General features: G+C 34.2%; 1 protein-coding gene across 6 annotated transcripts in view; it reads left to right on the top strand.

Annotated features, from left to right (window-relative positions):
• Positions 1-1,961: 1,961 nt before the first annotated feature.
• NAALADL2 (N-acetylated alpha-linked acidic dipeptidase like 2) overlaps positions 1,962-18,220 on the top strand; it is a 1,337,824-nt gene continuing 1,321,565 nt past the window's right edge. For all 6 annotated transcript variants that reach the window (XM_079155143.1, XM_079155140.1, XM_079155138.1 and 3 more), the window contains exon 1: positions 1,962-2,111. The gene's annotated coding sequence lies outside the window, so the exon portion shown is untranslated. The remainder of the gene's footprint in view (positions 2,112-18,220) is intronic.

Raw genomic sequence — 18,220 nt, 5'->3', positions numbered from 1 at the left:
TAGTACTTAAATTTTATTCATTCAGAAATTTTGCTATTTTTACTTTCTATGTATATTATTGTTTTCCTCAGAAAAGCATCCTAAACTCTTTTTCTGTTTTGTGGCACTCCATTTTGTTTTCTTGCTCCTTTTCAGTTAAGGGGTTCTACCATTTAAGAATTTATCTCCTTGTTTCACGATAATAAAGGTCCAATGATAATGTGTTTGCCCCAGTCTGAAGGTTTAGCAAAATTGAAACAAAGTGGGATTCTTATCTTTCTTAGTTTTTTTGCACCTGCAAAATATTATCATCTCAAAAGGTGCAGAACGAGGTGCCCTTAAAGACTTTTGCACTACAGGAACCTCTTAGAGACGTGCGAATCATTTAAATTTTTTGATAGAGTTACCCTCCCCTCCTTTTTGTTTCTTTTCTTTTAATTTGAAGGGTTAGGTGGTGAAGGCAGGCACCCATTTTTTCTGTCTGATAGGAAAAAAATTTCCTATAGTCTTTGGTTATTACAGTAATTAGGGAATAGAACTGTTTCCAATTTCCACCCCCTTTCTCTTTTACTCCAGTCTTATTGCGTTCTTGTTTGTCTAAAATATCTTCTGATTTTACATTTGTCAAGTTGTTCTCAGTCTCATTAAAATTTTAGCTAAAAACCCTTTTTCAAAAAGTTTTACCCTAGAGAGGCCTAGCTAAAATTCCTTCCATTCCATCATATTAATTAAAACCACATTTTCCTTATGCTGTTCCACTGTAAAAAATAATATAATAGAGTAGATGAAAAAGAAATACAGTGAAATCAGAAACAAGAGAAAAAATAAAAGTGGGAGAAATGGTGACTTGTTTTGGAATCTTAAACAGTAAGCTCAGGGTGGGTGGAAACTCATATATTAAGTAACAAGTTTGGCTTTTATTTTCAAGTTCACTCCTCAAATGCTTCTTCAGACTCCTTTCCTCTAAAATTGACAGAAGTACAGAAGGGAACATCACACAGTTATTAAAACTAACCAGAATGCATCCATCTGGTGTGCCTTTCAGGAATCCAGCCCACTAATCTCTGCTATGTGTTTGATGACTCAACCCCTCAAGATGTAGCAGAAGGAAGAATTTTCTCATTTTGCAGAACTGCCAAATCTCATTCATTGGAGCAAAGGCTTCTCATTTGGGGCTCATTTTTAGACAGTTGTTTATCTGTTTACATACTTAAAAAATCTCCCTCAGTGAATGGAGTTTGTCATGAATTTCTAAACAGCGAGTAAACATATTCCTCTGTTCTTAGGCTACTGATACTGAGCAGTTAAATTCCCATCTCTAAATGCACTTCCTTGCTTTTTTCTTTCCCTTCCTCCCTCCCTCCTTCCCTTCTTCCCTCCTCCTCCCGCTTTGAACTGAGCCTAGTTTATTCCTTTATCCTTCTTTGCCTCCATTTCCTCCTTCTCTCCTTCTTCACTTCAGTTACATCTCACGCTCCTGTGTTACTTGGGAGGCTCCAATATCTTCTCTTCCATTGTGATATTTACCTAACTTAAGCTATATGGGGGGAAAAAAATCCTTGCTCCATTTTATGTGTATGTGATTTCTTCGTTCTAAAATTGTTCTCTTAAGCTTCTCTTCACTATTTCCCTCTTCCATTTAATAAGTAATCTTCGAGAAACAAATACCCAGAATTTAAGTAAACTGCATAAGTAACAGGCTGTACCCAGTAATTCGGCCCCGAAATTACTGCACTTAAGAAAAGTTTTTTAAAAGTTTTATTAGATACAAAGAGTATTTGCAAACTGTACGCACACTACAAAGGAAACTCCTATCTTTTGACAAGTTTCCAAGTCTGACCACTTTTTAAAACATGCCTTCCCTGTTTCTGACCCTCTTGCCACTTAACGCAACTCCCCGAGGCCCCTCTTCCCACTTGGCTCGGCAAACGTGTCTTTTATTATGACTCAGCCCCGCTCGGCCCAGCTCTCCCTGCCAAGTCGCTGACGCTCGCTACGGAGGCGCTCGGGCTGCAGCTCGGGGACGAGGGCTCGCTCCCCGGCTCGCGCCCGCTGCTCCCGCTTTACGGCTGCTGCAAATCCGCCCGGCCCGGCAGCCGTACCGCAGACGAGCCCGCGCCCGCGCCGCTCAGGTAATCGGAGTCCTTCTCTTTCCAAAGTTTTGTCAAAGCCAGCGCGGCACTCTGAGGCGGCGCGGCCTCAGCCGAGCCCTCCACCGCTCTGCTCTGCTCCCCTCCCTCCCGTCCAGGCCAGCGCGGCTGCGGCAGTGGCCGTACAACTGCGTGGGTCCCGGGCGCCGATCCGGCGTGAAGTAACGGGGCCGAGGGGGCCGGGGCGACCGCGGGGTGCGAGCGACCCCGTGGGGTGACGCGCGGGGCACACTGCTCCGCATTCCCGGGGCCCAAGGGACGCCCCCGCCCACCTCCCGAAGCTGACTGTGTGTAGAGCCCAGCCTTGTAGCTTCCTAGTGCTGGCTTCCGACATCCACACACGCACGCGCTCCGCGCGGCGGGGCTGCCCCGCGCCCCGGCGGGACGCAGGTAAACACTGGCGGCGCAGCAGACCCGGCCGCCCCCGCGGGTGGAATGCAGCTCCAGAGGACGCGCAGGACAGCTTTTCAAGGAAGTTTATGAGCGGCTCCGAAAACAGCAGCCTGTGATTAGAACCTACGCTGCTTTTATCCCAGTGTCTGCTTACTACATTTGCCGTACGGTTTCATTGTTCCATAACTCTCCTTCCCCCTTCCACTACATTTCCTTTCCACTTTTTATTGGGTAGCTTAACTTTTAGTAGTATTTTGTGTTCTTTTGTCCCTCGCTGTTAGAATGCCAAATACACATACAGTATCCTTTGCATCTCTCTTTTTAAATAGGTCTTTTTAAAAGATTGAGTTCTTGTCCTCCACAGATTCTATATCCAGGAGAAGGAACCCTGTGAACACTGGGATAGTGGAACAAAATTCACTGGGAGAATAGGGAGCGATTAAAGAAAGGGTTGGGTTTTAAACTGACAAGTGAATAGGATTTTCCTCATTTTTTTCTTTTTCTCCCTTACAAATTCTTAATGTTAACAGAGGTTCTTTTAGTACCAGTTTAAGATGAAAGTGTTAAACTGTTCAGGGATTTTTCTCCTCTACAGTCCATAATCCCTGATCTCAAAGTTTCTAGGAAATATGATAGTAACTCTTGATAAGGCTGAACTAATGCATTTCAGAGATCACATAAAAAGCATTTTAAACTTTTATTATAGAACTAACAAGAGTGAAATGATTTATTAGTTGTTTACACAAAGCATTATCACATTTACATAGAGAACTTAATGCTTGTTTATTCACTTAGTCAACAAATATCCAATGCTGATTACATACCACTCACTGTTATTAGCTCTGAATAAAACAAGGAGCAAATTTCTTCCTTCTTGGAATATGCATCCTAGAGGAGGGAGACACTATATACAATAAATAATGGAAAATATAAAGTGGTACTGTTATAAGCACTACGGAGAAACATAAAGCAAGGAAAAACTGCATGTATGTGTTTGTGTGCATTTAGAAATTTTAATACAGTTTTAAGGGAATTCCTTAAAAGTGACGTTTTGGTAGACTTAAAGCAGGTGAGGGAATGAGCCATATGATATATGGGGAAAGAGCTTTTAGACACAGAATAGCAAATACAGGGAAGCAGAGATACCAGTTAGGCTATTACAGTAATGATCCATGTGACAGATGATGGTGGGTTATACTTGGATGGTAGTGGAGGTGGTGACAATTCAGATTCTGGATATGTTTTGAGAGTATAAGATACATCTTTTTGTATAAAATTTGCTGACAGATTTGCTATAAAATGTGAGAGCAAAATAAATTAACGAAAGCATAATTGCCTGAACAATTGAACAGACAGAATTTCAATTAACTGAAATGGACAAGATGGTAGGAGGAAGATTTGGTGATATTAAGAATTTGGATCACGGTATGTTAAGTGTTAGTTGAGTTTTAAATATTCAAGTGGAGGTGTCCAGAAGGCACTTAGTTGGAAGGACAGGCTAACAACAACATTTAGACTCTTCATTGGATAGCTGATTATAAAAGTGAAGATTAGATGAACTCATCAAAAGTGTGTGGGTTTAGAAAATTGAAGAGGACCAAGGACTGAGCCTTGGTGCGCTCCAGCATTACAAGACAAAGAGGAACCAGTAAAGGAGCCTTGAACAAGAACTATATGAGGTAAGAGGAAAGGCAAGACTGTGGAATCTTGGAAATCAAATAAGGAAGTACTTAGAGAAGTAGGAGGGCTAGTATATTGTTTTAAAGATGAGGATTGAGAACAGGTTTAGCAAAGGAAATTATTGATGACTTTGATAGCAGTTTTCATGGAATGATAGGAGTGAAAGATTTTTTGGAATGTTTGTGACCAAGAAGAAGTAGAGAAATTGAGGAGGATGATAGTATACATGACTTGAAGGTTTTGGTTGACAAAGGGAGAGTTTTAAAGATGTGAAAAATAGTGTTATGTTATTATGCTAATGGGAAAGTCAATGAAATGGGAGAGTTAATGATGTAGGAGAGAAAGAGCAGTGTTTAAGTAGGTGAGAGAGGGTACATAATGTGCCACAGGGAAGGTTATCTGTTCCTTGGATTATGGGGTGTTTATAGTAATTATAGTAATTAAAAAAAAAAAAAGGAAAGTGTGGATACATCTAGGTGAGAGATGTAGATGTTCACTTTGGATTACTTTTCTCATATTGTGTATGACAGTTGTGGTGCATGAGAAATTTGTAGGAATTGTTCTATTTTCCTAAAAAATTGTTTTCAGAGAAATTTGATAAAAGAATACTTTGAGATTCTGAGAATTACTTAAAGAAAAGAACTTTGGGTTTTGTGAGAAGAGGGAAATTTCTTCCTTGAGTTTTGTTGAGGAAAAGATTTGGAAACCAAGTTGAAATTACAAAAGTAAAAGTTAACTAGGGACAGTGGAGAGGAAATACGGCAGTCCTAAGGTGAAATCTGTGAAAATCTTTGATGAGAAGAATGGTATCTTTGAATCTCACCTCCTATGCAGTGGATAACTACAGCAAAATTCTTAGTACAATATTGTCACTTAGAACAATATATTTAAAGTACCAAGTGTGGTGAAATGGAAAACAGTGTTATTGCTGGTAGTCAGTCTGATAAGGGAGAGGTGCTTTTAAGCCTGGAAAGAAATACTAGCTGGGATTACATTTCAGATTGGCTTTTGAAAATGAAATGACTGGATTAGTAAAAAAAAAAAAAAAAAAAAAAAAAACTGTAGAGAAATACAGCATTTTGAGAATATGGCCCATGAATTTTGGATCAAGATAGAATTATTAAAGTTGGAAAAGGCACCTTGTTTGAGGTGGCTTTTTTTCAGTTATTTAGGGACCATTTATTTGTTGAATCTTTATTAAAACACAGGGGTCTATATAAAAGTCTTAGCAGGGGATGATGATAACCACTATCTAAATCATCTGTGCCTTCAAAATTACCATTTCTGATAAAGAGTACATACAGATATTCTAGTATAATTGATAAATACCTTATGAAGAGTACTGTGTATTTTGAAGTTGTTGGTTTTAAAAGACTTTATGTGGGAATTATTAGTCATTCAAAAGTAGAGAGAATAGTTTAATGAATCCCTTTGTACTCATTGCTCTTCAAAATCCCATCAGTTTTCTGCTCATCTTATGTGTTGTGGGAGGGTAGAGAAAGGAGATATTATTTCTGGTGGTAGTTCAGGGTAGGAAGACTTCTTGAAACCTCTCCCATGAGAAGAAGTAAACAGAACATTAAAGAGAATTGTTGAGTTCTTGGTTCCCATTCTGTATCTGTCAATGGCTTTCTGGATAACTTTCTGTCATTCCATCTTTCTGTTCTTCAATTTTGTTCTGTGAAGAGCGTGGTTATTCTGCATCAAGGGGCTTGAAACTATGGTCCACAGGCCAAATATAGCCTGTTACCTGTTTTAATAAATAAAGTTTTATGGAGTACAATCATACCCATCGGTTATTTTATGTGTCTGAATTTACCACAGATTTTGTAATTGATTGAGTAGTTGTAACATAGACTGTATGGTCTGGGAAGCCTAAAATGTTTACTATTGGGCCCTTTATAAAGTTTTTTCAGCACTTATTCTACATGATGTCTGAGGTTCTATCAGCTCCAATAACGCTAATCTATTGATAAACTAAAAATTTTTAAAAGTAGTTAATATTTGCAAAGTAGTTAATATTTGCTACTAAGTACCAGCACATTGTTTTGTATGGAGTAATTTATTTAATCCTCACCGAAACCCTTGATATTTTCTGTTATTTTTATAAGTGAAGAAACTAAGGCATAAAGTGGGTTAATAACTTGCCCCAAGTTACAAAGTAAGTAATGGGGCTAGGCAGTATTATTTTAGCATCCATATCCTTAGTCATAATAATGCATTATCTTTGAGCACATAGAAAAACAGTATATGTTAAAAGAATTTCAATGAATCACAGAATGGACAGTAATTTATACGTCAATGATTTGTATTTAAGAAAGGTTCCATATTATGATTTTTAGATGTAAAGGCTTTCAGATGCTGACCAATCCTGAAGGTATGTTGCAGTTGAATAGTGTATAAAATTCAAATATGCTTTGATAGAAAATTCTAATATAGCATCATTTTCTTAAGAAGACTTAGTGGATTTTTGAAAGCCAAATACTCAAAAAATAAGCATATATAAATGATACATAGAAGCCTATAATTGTTTCTATTGACAATATTTGTCAGATTTCAGGAGTTCTTTAACATATGACATGAGTGGTATAAAAGATTAGGAGTTATGGGCCCAAATTTCTAGATCTAGTTCTGTTCCCAACTAGTTTTGTTCCCAACTTCTTCTGACTTTCAGTTATTTATGAAAAGTGAAGAAGTAACTTAGATCATCTTTAGGACTTCTGCAGCTCAAAAATATGGTTGTGTAATTTTGTACATGGTACATTCAAAGAGATGGATGAAATAGCTATATGAGAAAAGCAGACTTGTTAAGGTAAACATTTAAACTTCATTTTTTCTTCTGTATATACACAAACACATACAAATATGTATAAACAAATATCAACTAGTTATGACTACAAAATCATTATGATTTTTTTATGTGTGATTTATTGGAATCTAGTCATTTTTGGTATGTAGATAAATAAATATCTGCCCTTACCTTTGTGTGGTTTTGCATTCGTACAAAGAAAGGGATCTTTTCCCTTAACCAAAAACACACAGTTGTATGGGAAGTAAGTCTTGATGAATTTCTTGACCTCTGTGATCTGGCAGTGTGTCTCATGTTTTCTTTAGCAAAATTTGATTCATTGCTCAATTTGTCTGCCAGTTAAAAGCAAACAGTATGCCTGAAACAGGGTTGTCTGTTTTCCACTGTTGCATGGGATTATTGATGTCAGACAAAATTGTAATTTAATTGTTTTGACTTTTTGATCTGAGCAGTTCAGATAAGAAAGGTGATTCGTCTTGCATAGAAACCTACTATTTTGAGCTTAGCGTGATTTTTCCTTACTATTTTCTATACATGTGATTTTACTTTTTATAAAGTTAGGTTTTCATCCTAATGGGAATTTATGCTCTCAGTATTAATTACCAAAGTATGATTTGATAGGAATATATTACAGATATGTTGTTTTAGATGTTCAGTCATGAAAATCTTTAGAAATGCTGTTTTAAAAACATAATGAAAATTTCATATTTTAAGCTTATAATTCAGTGTAATAGCACATTTTTATATTATAGTTGGCCTGTAAATTTATTCATGAACTTCTTCAGTTTTAAGACTTTATTAGTCCAGATAATGGTAAACTGATAACTGCATAAACTGTGTTCTCTTACTCTTCTGCATTGAGTATAGTTATCATTGGTGCTAACTTCAGTGCATTCCTAATTGTATTTGGGCTCTTTTTTTTCTTTTTATGCTTAGAAATTGGAGATAAAAGCAATAAGAAACAAACCACATTCTTTAAACAAATCATATTCCTTTCTATAAATTGTGTGTGTGTATGTGTGTGTATGTATGTATTTTCATTTCAGTTTATTTACCACCCAGTAATTCGATAATATCTTGGGACATATCCTGGTTCTAAAACAGCATTTGTATGGTGTTCTGCTCTATAGGGGACCATTCAGGTTTTTTGAAACACTGAACCAAACCTGAAAACATTTTTGGTAGATTTCTGAATTCTCAGAGTGCTCAAACAAAAGTAAACACCTCTGGGGCACTATAACACTTGTTTTGAAATGCTAGTCATAGAAGTCAGCTTGAAATTTCTAATCACCTGTAGTTGATAAAAGCCTTTTACCTGACCTTCTCACGCAGTGAAGAGATAATTAAAGGGATGAATTTTGGTGCAAACTTTTGAAATCATGTGGTCTTGGATTCTTTTCCTAAGCTTTTGCTGGAGTCCAGAACATTTAAAAAATAAGACCCAGGTATTTTTAAGCAAAACGGCTTATGACTATTCTGATATGTTTATGAAAATGCCTCAAGACTTTACTGGCTCATTTTGACATGAGTAAGTGTGAGTGCTGTTTCCTGTGGAATCTTTCTTTACAGTATATCAAAGGTACCTAGGATAAGCCCTTTTTAAGTAATAAACAGATTGGAATAGTAGAATGCTAGCGTCATCATCTTATAAGAATTTTTTCCAAAGAAAACCTAGATGTCAGAGGTTTAGAGGCGCCTTCAAAATGGACAAGTCTAAATTCTTTGTAAGCAATCACTTAGGAGCTAGAAAATAATATGATGCTTCTCAGAGTGCTCCAAGTCATAAACATGACCCATCTTCTTTGGAGTGTCAAATTCACTACAAAAATTTTTGTTTCTTTTGGAAAAGTTAAGTAATTTATCTGGCAAATTAAATGTTTAAAAACATAAATGGATGTGACTGTGACATCCAATGCAAAATGCATGGTTTCTAAAATAATTAAAAATTAAAAATAGTTCTTACTTTTAGTAGGTGTCCATAGACTATATTTTCAAGTCCCTGGAAAGGATATGGTTAACATAAAGAAATAGGTAGTTTAGCTGGCATATTCATATAATTTTTGCCCTACTAAATTATTACATGCCATTCAGATTATTACCACTATTAATACACTTTGGTTTAATTCACTTTTCCTGGTATTTACCCATATTACTCTCTTAGTTTGTGGGAATGTGTTCTCTATTTTCTTCTGGCATTGATATATGATTTCTGTGAGATGCTCCATCCCACTCCTTTTTTATTTTTTATTTTGAAACCATGGAGATATATATAGGAATTTGTAAAGATGATATGAAGATGAATTATTTATCTTTTACCCAGGTTTCCCTTTTGATTGCATATTACATAATTACAGTACAATATCAAAGCTAGGATATTGACTTTGGATATTGTGTGTTGTTGTTCCATGTTATTTTAAACTTAGGTAGATTCATGTGATCATCAACATATCCAAGATACAAAAACAACAAAGGTCCCTTTCATACTACCCTCCAAAGGAGATAATAAAAGAATCAAAGGTATTTGAACTAGCAGAGGGATTTATTCATTTAATTCTAATTTTTTTTGAAATTTTATGTGAATGCTAGCTCATTTTGTATTTTGAACCATGAAAAATAAAGTTGAAATATCTTTAGAATGCAGGAGAGCTTAAATAGTTAAATAGGTATAACTGCTGAAGTCATCTATGAAGAAAGTTTTTGAAGGCTCAATCTCAAGTTATCTTTAAGAATTTTTATTTCAGAAAGCTGGACATTAATATGCTTGAAGATTGGAACCAGGTGATATCATGTGATCTTGTCCATCTGTATAACTTAATCTTTATATATGTGCTACAGTTACCCATCAAAACAAAAGAGAAAATGGAGGAACAAATAGAGGGGTCTTGTTGAGTCTCTTAAGTACCCCCATACCCTTTCATTCTGTGGAACTCAGAGTTGGAGGAAAGTTAATATTTCAGCATTATCAAAAGCATTAATAGTACCACATTTAATTTTACAACTGTTAATGTCTACAAATCACATCATGATCACTCACTGTATTGTCTTTAGCCAATATTATAGGAGGGTAATTACTACTAGTGTCTGAGAGACACTTCATGATTTTCTCAGAGGTATTTCTAGGCCATCATGATCTGGGATTTTAGTCTCATCTGTCATCGTATGACCAGTGTAAATATATTGTTAAAGCACAGTTTACATGTATCTAAATTTTAATACCTTACAATGTATTTCAGCTTTGTTTGAAAATTTTTTATTGTTAATATATGAAATAGCTGTCTTCTGTCTGGGTCTCTATTTGGGGGTTTGGAAATACTATTGAAACTTGCAACTGTAATAGTAGTAGCTGTTTTTCCATTAGTACTTTCCCTTTTTAGGATCTGAATACATCAAAGAATTCCTACCTCTCTTTTCAGTTTTTACTCTGTTATCTGAATGTTTCTCATGATAGTGTTATTGTCATGATATTTAAACGTTAGTTCTGTGTCCGTCATCTTCATTATACTTCCTATCAGTTTTCTGATGTTAAAGCAGAAATATATGGATAAATAAGTATATAATTTTCTTCATTGGCTCTACTTATTTTGAGGTAGATGCGTAGGAGGGGCAAGGCAGAGAGTGAATGAGCCTGTTTGTCTTCTCAATAAATTTTGTTCTATCTCACCAATTGCATATGATGTAATCTGCTGCCCCCCATTATTAATTTCACTTAGAATGAAAGATAAGTTTATTTTAATGTTTATTGAATCTTGGACTTTTTTGGAAGTAAAAAAAAAAAAACAAAACCTGATATTGTATATACATAGAGAAAAGGTAGTTTAGTTTTTACTTTTACTATGGATAATATGATATGCAGCCATCTGTCTAACATCTGTATCAACCTCAATTTGGGGATGTTACTTTGAATTCTGCTAATACCAAGAGCTTAATTTATTGATAATGTTTGAGATAATGACATTGGTGTGATTCAAGTGACTCATCATCACCAGTTCTTCCCTTGAATGATAAAAGTTACTCTTGACTTCATTACTACCTGGTATATATCTACTAAAAAAGCAGCTGTTCTTTTATTTGTTCAATATCAAATATAAAAATCTAATTGTGTGATTTTTCACATCATTGTTACCAAGAATTCAATTTTAAACCAAGCAGAAAGCTACATAACAGAAACTCAATGTGTTTGTATTATAATCTAGACATTTTCTTAGTATGTATTCAATTTGAACTCTTTTATAAGCATTTTTATGATAAAAAAGCTGATCATATTGTGTTTAGAACAAAATAGTTAAAAAACCTGTAAATTAATGTTTGATAAAAAAAGGACTTGCCATTATATTAGTTTATATCTTTGACATTGGTCTATCTCACATGCCTTCTTTTGGATTACACATTTTTTGGAGATAGTGACAAAGAAACCTTTATCCATTTTCACAACACATGAATTGTCTACTTAGCTCGCCCTCCACATTGACATAAAAACAAAAATAGCATTAAAACCAGCAAAACATTGTTTATTAAAGAAGAACTGAGGACAGTGAAGCAGTTAAGGAAGACAGACTGACAGATAATTGTCAGTTTGGCATCTTCATTGTGGTATTTCACTTTTAAGCATTTGGGAACCCTGCTAGGACATCAGATTTGTTTTTGTCTCATACCTTGTTTCTTACTTGACTCACTTATAATATATGTGGTGACCTTTCAGAATCTTAATGAGTTTAGAGTGATATTACTAATAGTATACAAACATTATTGTAAGAGTAAATTAAGGTGGCATGTGGAAAAATACATTATGCTATAAATGTACCTTTTTTTGGAGTTAGCCCTGGGTTTAAATCCCATTCTATTTGGTGTTCTGTTTCTCTGTGATTCTTGACAACTTGGTTTACCTGTGTTTTATCCTCTTTAAATGGAATGATTTTTCTCACTTAAGAAGGATATTTTTGAAGTTAAATTAAATAGTAATGTATATAAAGCCCATAATACCTTTTGTGGCATCTAATACTTAATAAATGCTATTTCCCTTTATTTTCCATGTAACTTTTTACCATTTTCTCATTCTCCTCAATCTAGGGGAAGGGCATTTGCCTGATATAAGAGAGATGCTAAGAGAGTGGCATGTTTTAAAATGGAGAAAATGTCAGGTTGAAGATAGTGGGGAAGTGGGGAAAATGAAAATGAAAATTAGTTGGTTTTCTCAGTGTTTGTGAGGAGTGAATGTGAAGAACATGCAGAGAGCAGTGACTTGAAGGAATGCTCATTTAGAATTCTAGGAGTCTGCCTTGTATGCATTAAGTAATCTTACTGATTCTAGAGTCCCTGGATACTTCACCCTCAAAATGAGAATCATAGATGCTAATTTTTAAAGCACTGTAGAAACCTCAAATAAAATACACAATTGTAAGCTTCAAAGATAGTTTCTGTACTTGGATACAGTCTTTGAAATAGTATTCAACTGAAGCTTTACAAAGTGGAATTACAGCTCCCCATGACAGATAGCAATCATGCCTTTTTTCATGTTTTCAAAACCACCTGCATGTTAAATTGTACGTGCTCTGTAATTATGTTGATATGAAAAATTTATTTAATTTTTTGTAAAGTTGCCTTAACATGTTAATGGAATACTGGCAACATTATTAAGATTAAAATGAAACCTGCTTTAAAGATGATTTGACTTTATAGGAACACAAATGCATGCTGGTAACACAAAATGAAAAAAACAAAGCAACCTAAAAACGATCTTCTTTCTCTCAAATAAAATTCGTAAATACTTTCCAACAAATAAGAGTGATATCACCTGGAATTAAACATATAGACTGATGCACACCAACAACTAATTTTATTATTATTATTATTATTATTATTATTTTGTGGTTCTGGGCATTGAACTCAGGGCTTTGTGCATCCTAGGGAAGCATTCTACCAACTGAGCTATATCCCCAGCCCAACAACTAGTTTTATGATGTAAGCTCTAAGTGTGTTTTCCTCTTGGATCAAGAAGCAAAATAATCTGAAGATCAATTTTATGTTCGATTAGCTTTTCTGTTTATGTATAAAAATGAGGAAGTATTTGTTCCTTTTTTCTTTTTTTTTTTTTGGTACTGGGAATTGAACCTAGGGGTACTTTATCATTGAAGTACATTCTTAGCCTTTTTTTTTTTTTTTTTTTGAGGCAGTCTTTTTGTTGTTGTTGTTCTAATTAGTTATGCATGACAGAATGCATTTTGACACCATACATAAATAGGGTATGAATTCTCATTCTTCTGGTTGTACATGATGTAGAGTTATACCAGTTGTGTAATCATATATTCATACAGGATAATAGTGTCTGATCCATTCTACTATCATTCCTACCCTCATAACCCCTCCCCTTTCTTCAGTCCCCTCTGTCTAATCCAAAATACTTCAATTTTTTCCTAATCCCCACCACGTACTGTGAATCAGCATTCGCATGTCAGAGAAAACATTCAGCCTTTGGTTTTTTGGGATTGGTTTGTTTCACTTAGCACGGTATTCTCCAGTCCCATCCATTTTTCTGACAAATGCCATCATTTCATTCTTCTTTAAGGCTGAGTAATATTCCATTGTGTATATATATATATATATATATACCACAGTTTCTTTATCCATTCATCTATTGAAGGGCACCTAGGTTGGTTCCATAATTTAGCTATTTTGAATTGAACTGCTATAAACATTGATGTGGCTGCTTCACTTTAGTATGCTGATTTTAAGTCCTTTGAGTATAAACTGAGGAGTGGGATAGCTGGGTCAAATGGCAGTTCCATTCCAAGTTTTCTAAGGAATTTCCATACTGCTTTCCAGAGTAGTTGCACCAATTTGCAGTCCCACCAGCAATGTATGAGTGTACCTTTTTCCCCACATCCTCACCAACATTTATTGTTGCTTATATTCTTGATAATTGACATTCTGACTGGAGTGAGAAAAAATCTCAGTGTAGTTTTGATTTGCATTTCTCTAATTGCTAGAGATGTTGAACATTTTTTCATATATTTGTTGATTTATTGTATTTCTTCTGCAAAGTGTCTGTTCAGTTCCTTAGTCCATTTATGGATTAGGTTATTCTTTTGGTGTTAAGTGTTTTGAGTTCTTTATATATCCTGGAGATTAATGCTGTATCTGAGGTGCATGTGGTAAAGAGTTCATCCTATTCTGTAGGCTCTCTCTTCAACGTTATTGTTTCCTTTGCTGTGAAGAAACTTTTTAGTTTGATTTCATCCCATTGATTGATTCTTGATTTTACTTCTTGTGCTTTAGGTATCTTATTAAGGAAGTCAGGTCTTAAGTTGACATGATGAATATTTGGGCCTACTTTTTCTTCTGTTAGGTGCAGGGTCTCTGGTCTTGTGCCTCCGTCCTTGATTCACTTGGAGTTGATTTTTTTTTTTTTTTTTTTTTTTTTTGCGGTACTGGGGTTTGAACCCAGGGCCTTATGCTTGTGAGGCAAGCACTCTGTCAACTGAGCTATATCCGCAGCCCTGGAGTTGATTTTTGTGCAGGGTGAGAGATAGGGTTTAATTTTATTTTGCTACATATGAATTTACAGTTTTCCCAGCACCATTCATTGAAGAGGCTATCTTTTCTCCATTGTGTGTTTTTGTCACCTTTGTCTAGTATGAGATAACTGTATTTATGTGGGTTTGTCTCTGTGTCTTCTATTCTGTACCATTGATCTATGTATCTGTTTTGGTGCCATTGTTGTTACTGTGACTCTGTAGTATAGTTTGAGTTCTGGTATTGTGATTCCTCCTGCTTCACTTTTCTTGCTAAGGGATTGCTTTGGCTATTCTGGGTCTCTCATTTTTCCAAATGAATTTTATGATTGCTTTTTCTATATCTGTGAAGAATGTCATTGGAATTTCAATAGGATTTGCATTAAATCTATATAACACTTTTGGTGGCATGGTCATTTTGACAGTATCAATTCTGCCTAGCCAAGAACATGAGAGATCTTTCCATCTTCTAATGTCTTTCTTTAGTGTTCTGTAGTTTTCATTATAGACTTGTCACCTCTTTTGTTAGATTTATTCCCACATATTTTATTGGTTTTGAGACTGTTGTGAATGGGGTAATTTTCCTCATTTTTCTTTCAGTGGATTCATCACTGGTGTGTAGGAATACGTTTGATTTATGGATTTTAATTTTATATCTTGAGGCAGCCTTTTAAGTTGTTTAGGTCTTCGCTAAATTGCTAAGTCTGGCCTTGAACTTCCCATCCTCCTGCCTCAGCCTCCTCAGTTGCTGGGATTATAGGTGTATACTACCGTACTCAACGCTTATTCCTATTTGAAGAAGTTTGGATAGAAAGATCCAAGTGATAAAGCTCATATATTTAAGACTTGTTTGTGTCATTTTCAGTTATAAAACTACAACTTTTTTTTTTAAATAATAGAGGATTATTCCTATTTCTTACCTTAATTTAAAATTGACTTTCAGAGAATATTTTCTTTGAAAAAGAAATGTTTACATTTATGATTTTTTATATCAAAACAACACATCATCATTGCAGAACATTAAAAAGTCTAATAACATAGAAAAATAGAAAAACAAAGCAAAATAAAACACCTATAACATACTCTTCAGAGATGTGGACTTTTTTTTTATTTTGGTCTTTTTCTTTCTGTCTCTCTCTCCACCACCCCCCCCTTTTCATTTTTTTAGATTATACCAGAAATTGTAAAGTTCTTTCAGAATAATTTATAGAAAACATCTTATGTATTTTAAACTTTATTAGTGTATTTTTTTTCATGGTGCTGTGGATTGTACCCAGGACCTTTCCCATACTAGGCAAGCACTCTACCACTGAGTTATATCCCCAGCCCTATAAATATATTTTTTGATTGTTGCACAATACATCATCTACCTGGGTCATAATAAACCTAACTATTTCTCTGTGATTGTACATTTATTTACACACATATTAAATCTTTAAATTAATGCAAGTTAAACTTTTTCTTCCAGTTTTCTTCTTCATTTGAGTAAGCTTAGTGAAAAGACTTTTTTTAAGATTACATTCCATTTCCTTCTTCCATCCCTCCAATTACATGCTAGCAAATTCTTGGAAATTTTGTCTTCATTTTCTTTGTAACCTGAAAAGTCCTTTGTTTCTATACTACTGCTATGACAGCCTCAGCTTACTTGTAATGGATGTATTGCAGTTGCACATAGACAGAATATATATGGCTCCTTTTATCAAGTTATCATGAACCTCAATAGGAATCATTGGCATCTTGAGAGCCATAAATATACTTTGAGAAAATATAGGCAAAGATCTAAATAGAATGTGGGGAATGAAATAGTATTCATTCACTGTACAGTTTTAAATATTTTCTATTATAAAGCATTTTACCTTTGTTGTATTCAAAATGAAGCATTTTATGCCAATATTAATAGTGATGGTTGTATGAATTAAGTATTGATTTTTTGTGAATAATTTACTTTTTATTGATCCCAAGAGTATAAATTCTCAGTATTATATTATAAACATCTTATTGGCTATCTGAGTCATACTTGAGTTCAGTAATTATATTCTTTTCAATAAAATTTATCACTTTGTAAGAAAAGATGGATAGTGTTGTGGACAAGAGTATTGAACAAAATATTTGGTCTTTAGCCCTTTGCAGGCATGTGGATTTAAGCTGTTTTTATTTTTATTGGAAAAAAAAACTACTACTCTGTACAAAAGCATATTGCTAAGATAGCATATTTTTCTTTGGGAAATTTCTTTCAACATTTGTTTATTAGACTTTATGGTAATTTATTTAAAATGTGCTATAAAATTTAATTGTTAAAATTATTTCTGGAAAGTCACAAAATATGATTATTAATTAAAGTCTGTAGAAACACTTGAAGCTTCTATACCATGAATTCCTTTTATGTTTTAAAAAACTTCTAAGATGATACTGTTTCTGTCTTCCCTACCTCTGAGATATAGGTTTGTGTATGTATGCATGTGCATGTGTGTGAGTTTGTTATTCTTTGGGTTTCTAAAATCACCTTAAATGATATATAGCATATCTGTGATCTATATATTATGAATTTCATCTCATTAAAAGAATAATTTGAGCTGGAAATAATATATTGCGTGTTCTTATGCTTGTATTAGGATTTATTTTATATAAAAATATTAATTCTCCTGAATGTTTTTCATTGAAAAAAATCTGATTTTTAACAGTCTCTTCCTTTAATGCCATTGTTTTATACATAACTCATAAGAAAAATGTTTGTTTACAGAAGAATTCTATTTTATTTTGAATATCTTTCCTTAAATATTAAATATTTATTCTTACAATGTTATTCCTTATTTTCCTATAGGAATGGTTTTTATCAGGACATTTGTCCTTGGTTGTCACAAAATTCTTCAGAAATCAACACAGAACACCTTATTGAGTAATTGAACAAAATGACATAGCTACCATCTTTATAAAGAGAAGTCAATTCAGAATACACAATACTGTTTTCACAAATCTGTTGAAATCAGAACTAAAATTTCTTTTCTTATTGTTTTTTAAAGTTGATTTAATGGTAAAGCAATTCTCAAAACATTTAGCATATAGAGTATATTATGGATTTATTTTTTCAAAGCATTAGGGACAAAAATTTGGAGATACTATGAAAACCAATGAAGTATTGTTAAAATGAAGTGGAAAAATCTTCAGTATTATAGATACTCTCTATAAAATGGCTGCTGTGCTGAAAAATAAAGGTACATCTGTATTTAGAATTGAGAAGAATTAATTTAGAGAATTAGTGTTGGTAGAGAGGTCATTAAATGCATCTTTGGGTGAGGAGATGATAGTTATCACAGCACTGTCTTGAAGTAGAAGTAGGAGAAGGTGAAAAGAACCATTTAGAATAAATACTAGTGCTCAATGAAGTTAGCAAAAAGGAACCCAGTTCATATTATTATATAGTTATAATAGGAAAAGTCCTTAAAAAATTAAGATTTTGTTTATTTTTTTAATTGAATATAAAATAGAGACAATAGACTTTAAAAAATGGTAACACAGTAATCCCATTTGCTTTATTTTCTGTTTTGTCATATTAGTATGGAGCTACTTGGGAACAGCTTGTTTCTCTTAACTTTTATTGGCCATAGGAACATGTAGAATTTAAAAGTACAAGTAATTATTCAGCCTCAGATAACTTGTATGCAGTGAATCACCTTCTTTTGGAAGACTGCCACATAAAACAA

Source organism: Sciurus vulgaris (assembly GCF_902686455.1).
Source record: "Sciurus vulgaris genome assembly, chromosome: 10".
Lineage (NCBI taxonomy): Eukaryota > Metazoa > Chordata > Mammalia > Rodentia > Sciuridae > Sciurus > Sciurus vulgaris.
The sequence above is the reverse complement of the archived record's forward strand: the minus strand, read 5'-3'. Positions and strand labels throughout refer to the sequence as shown.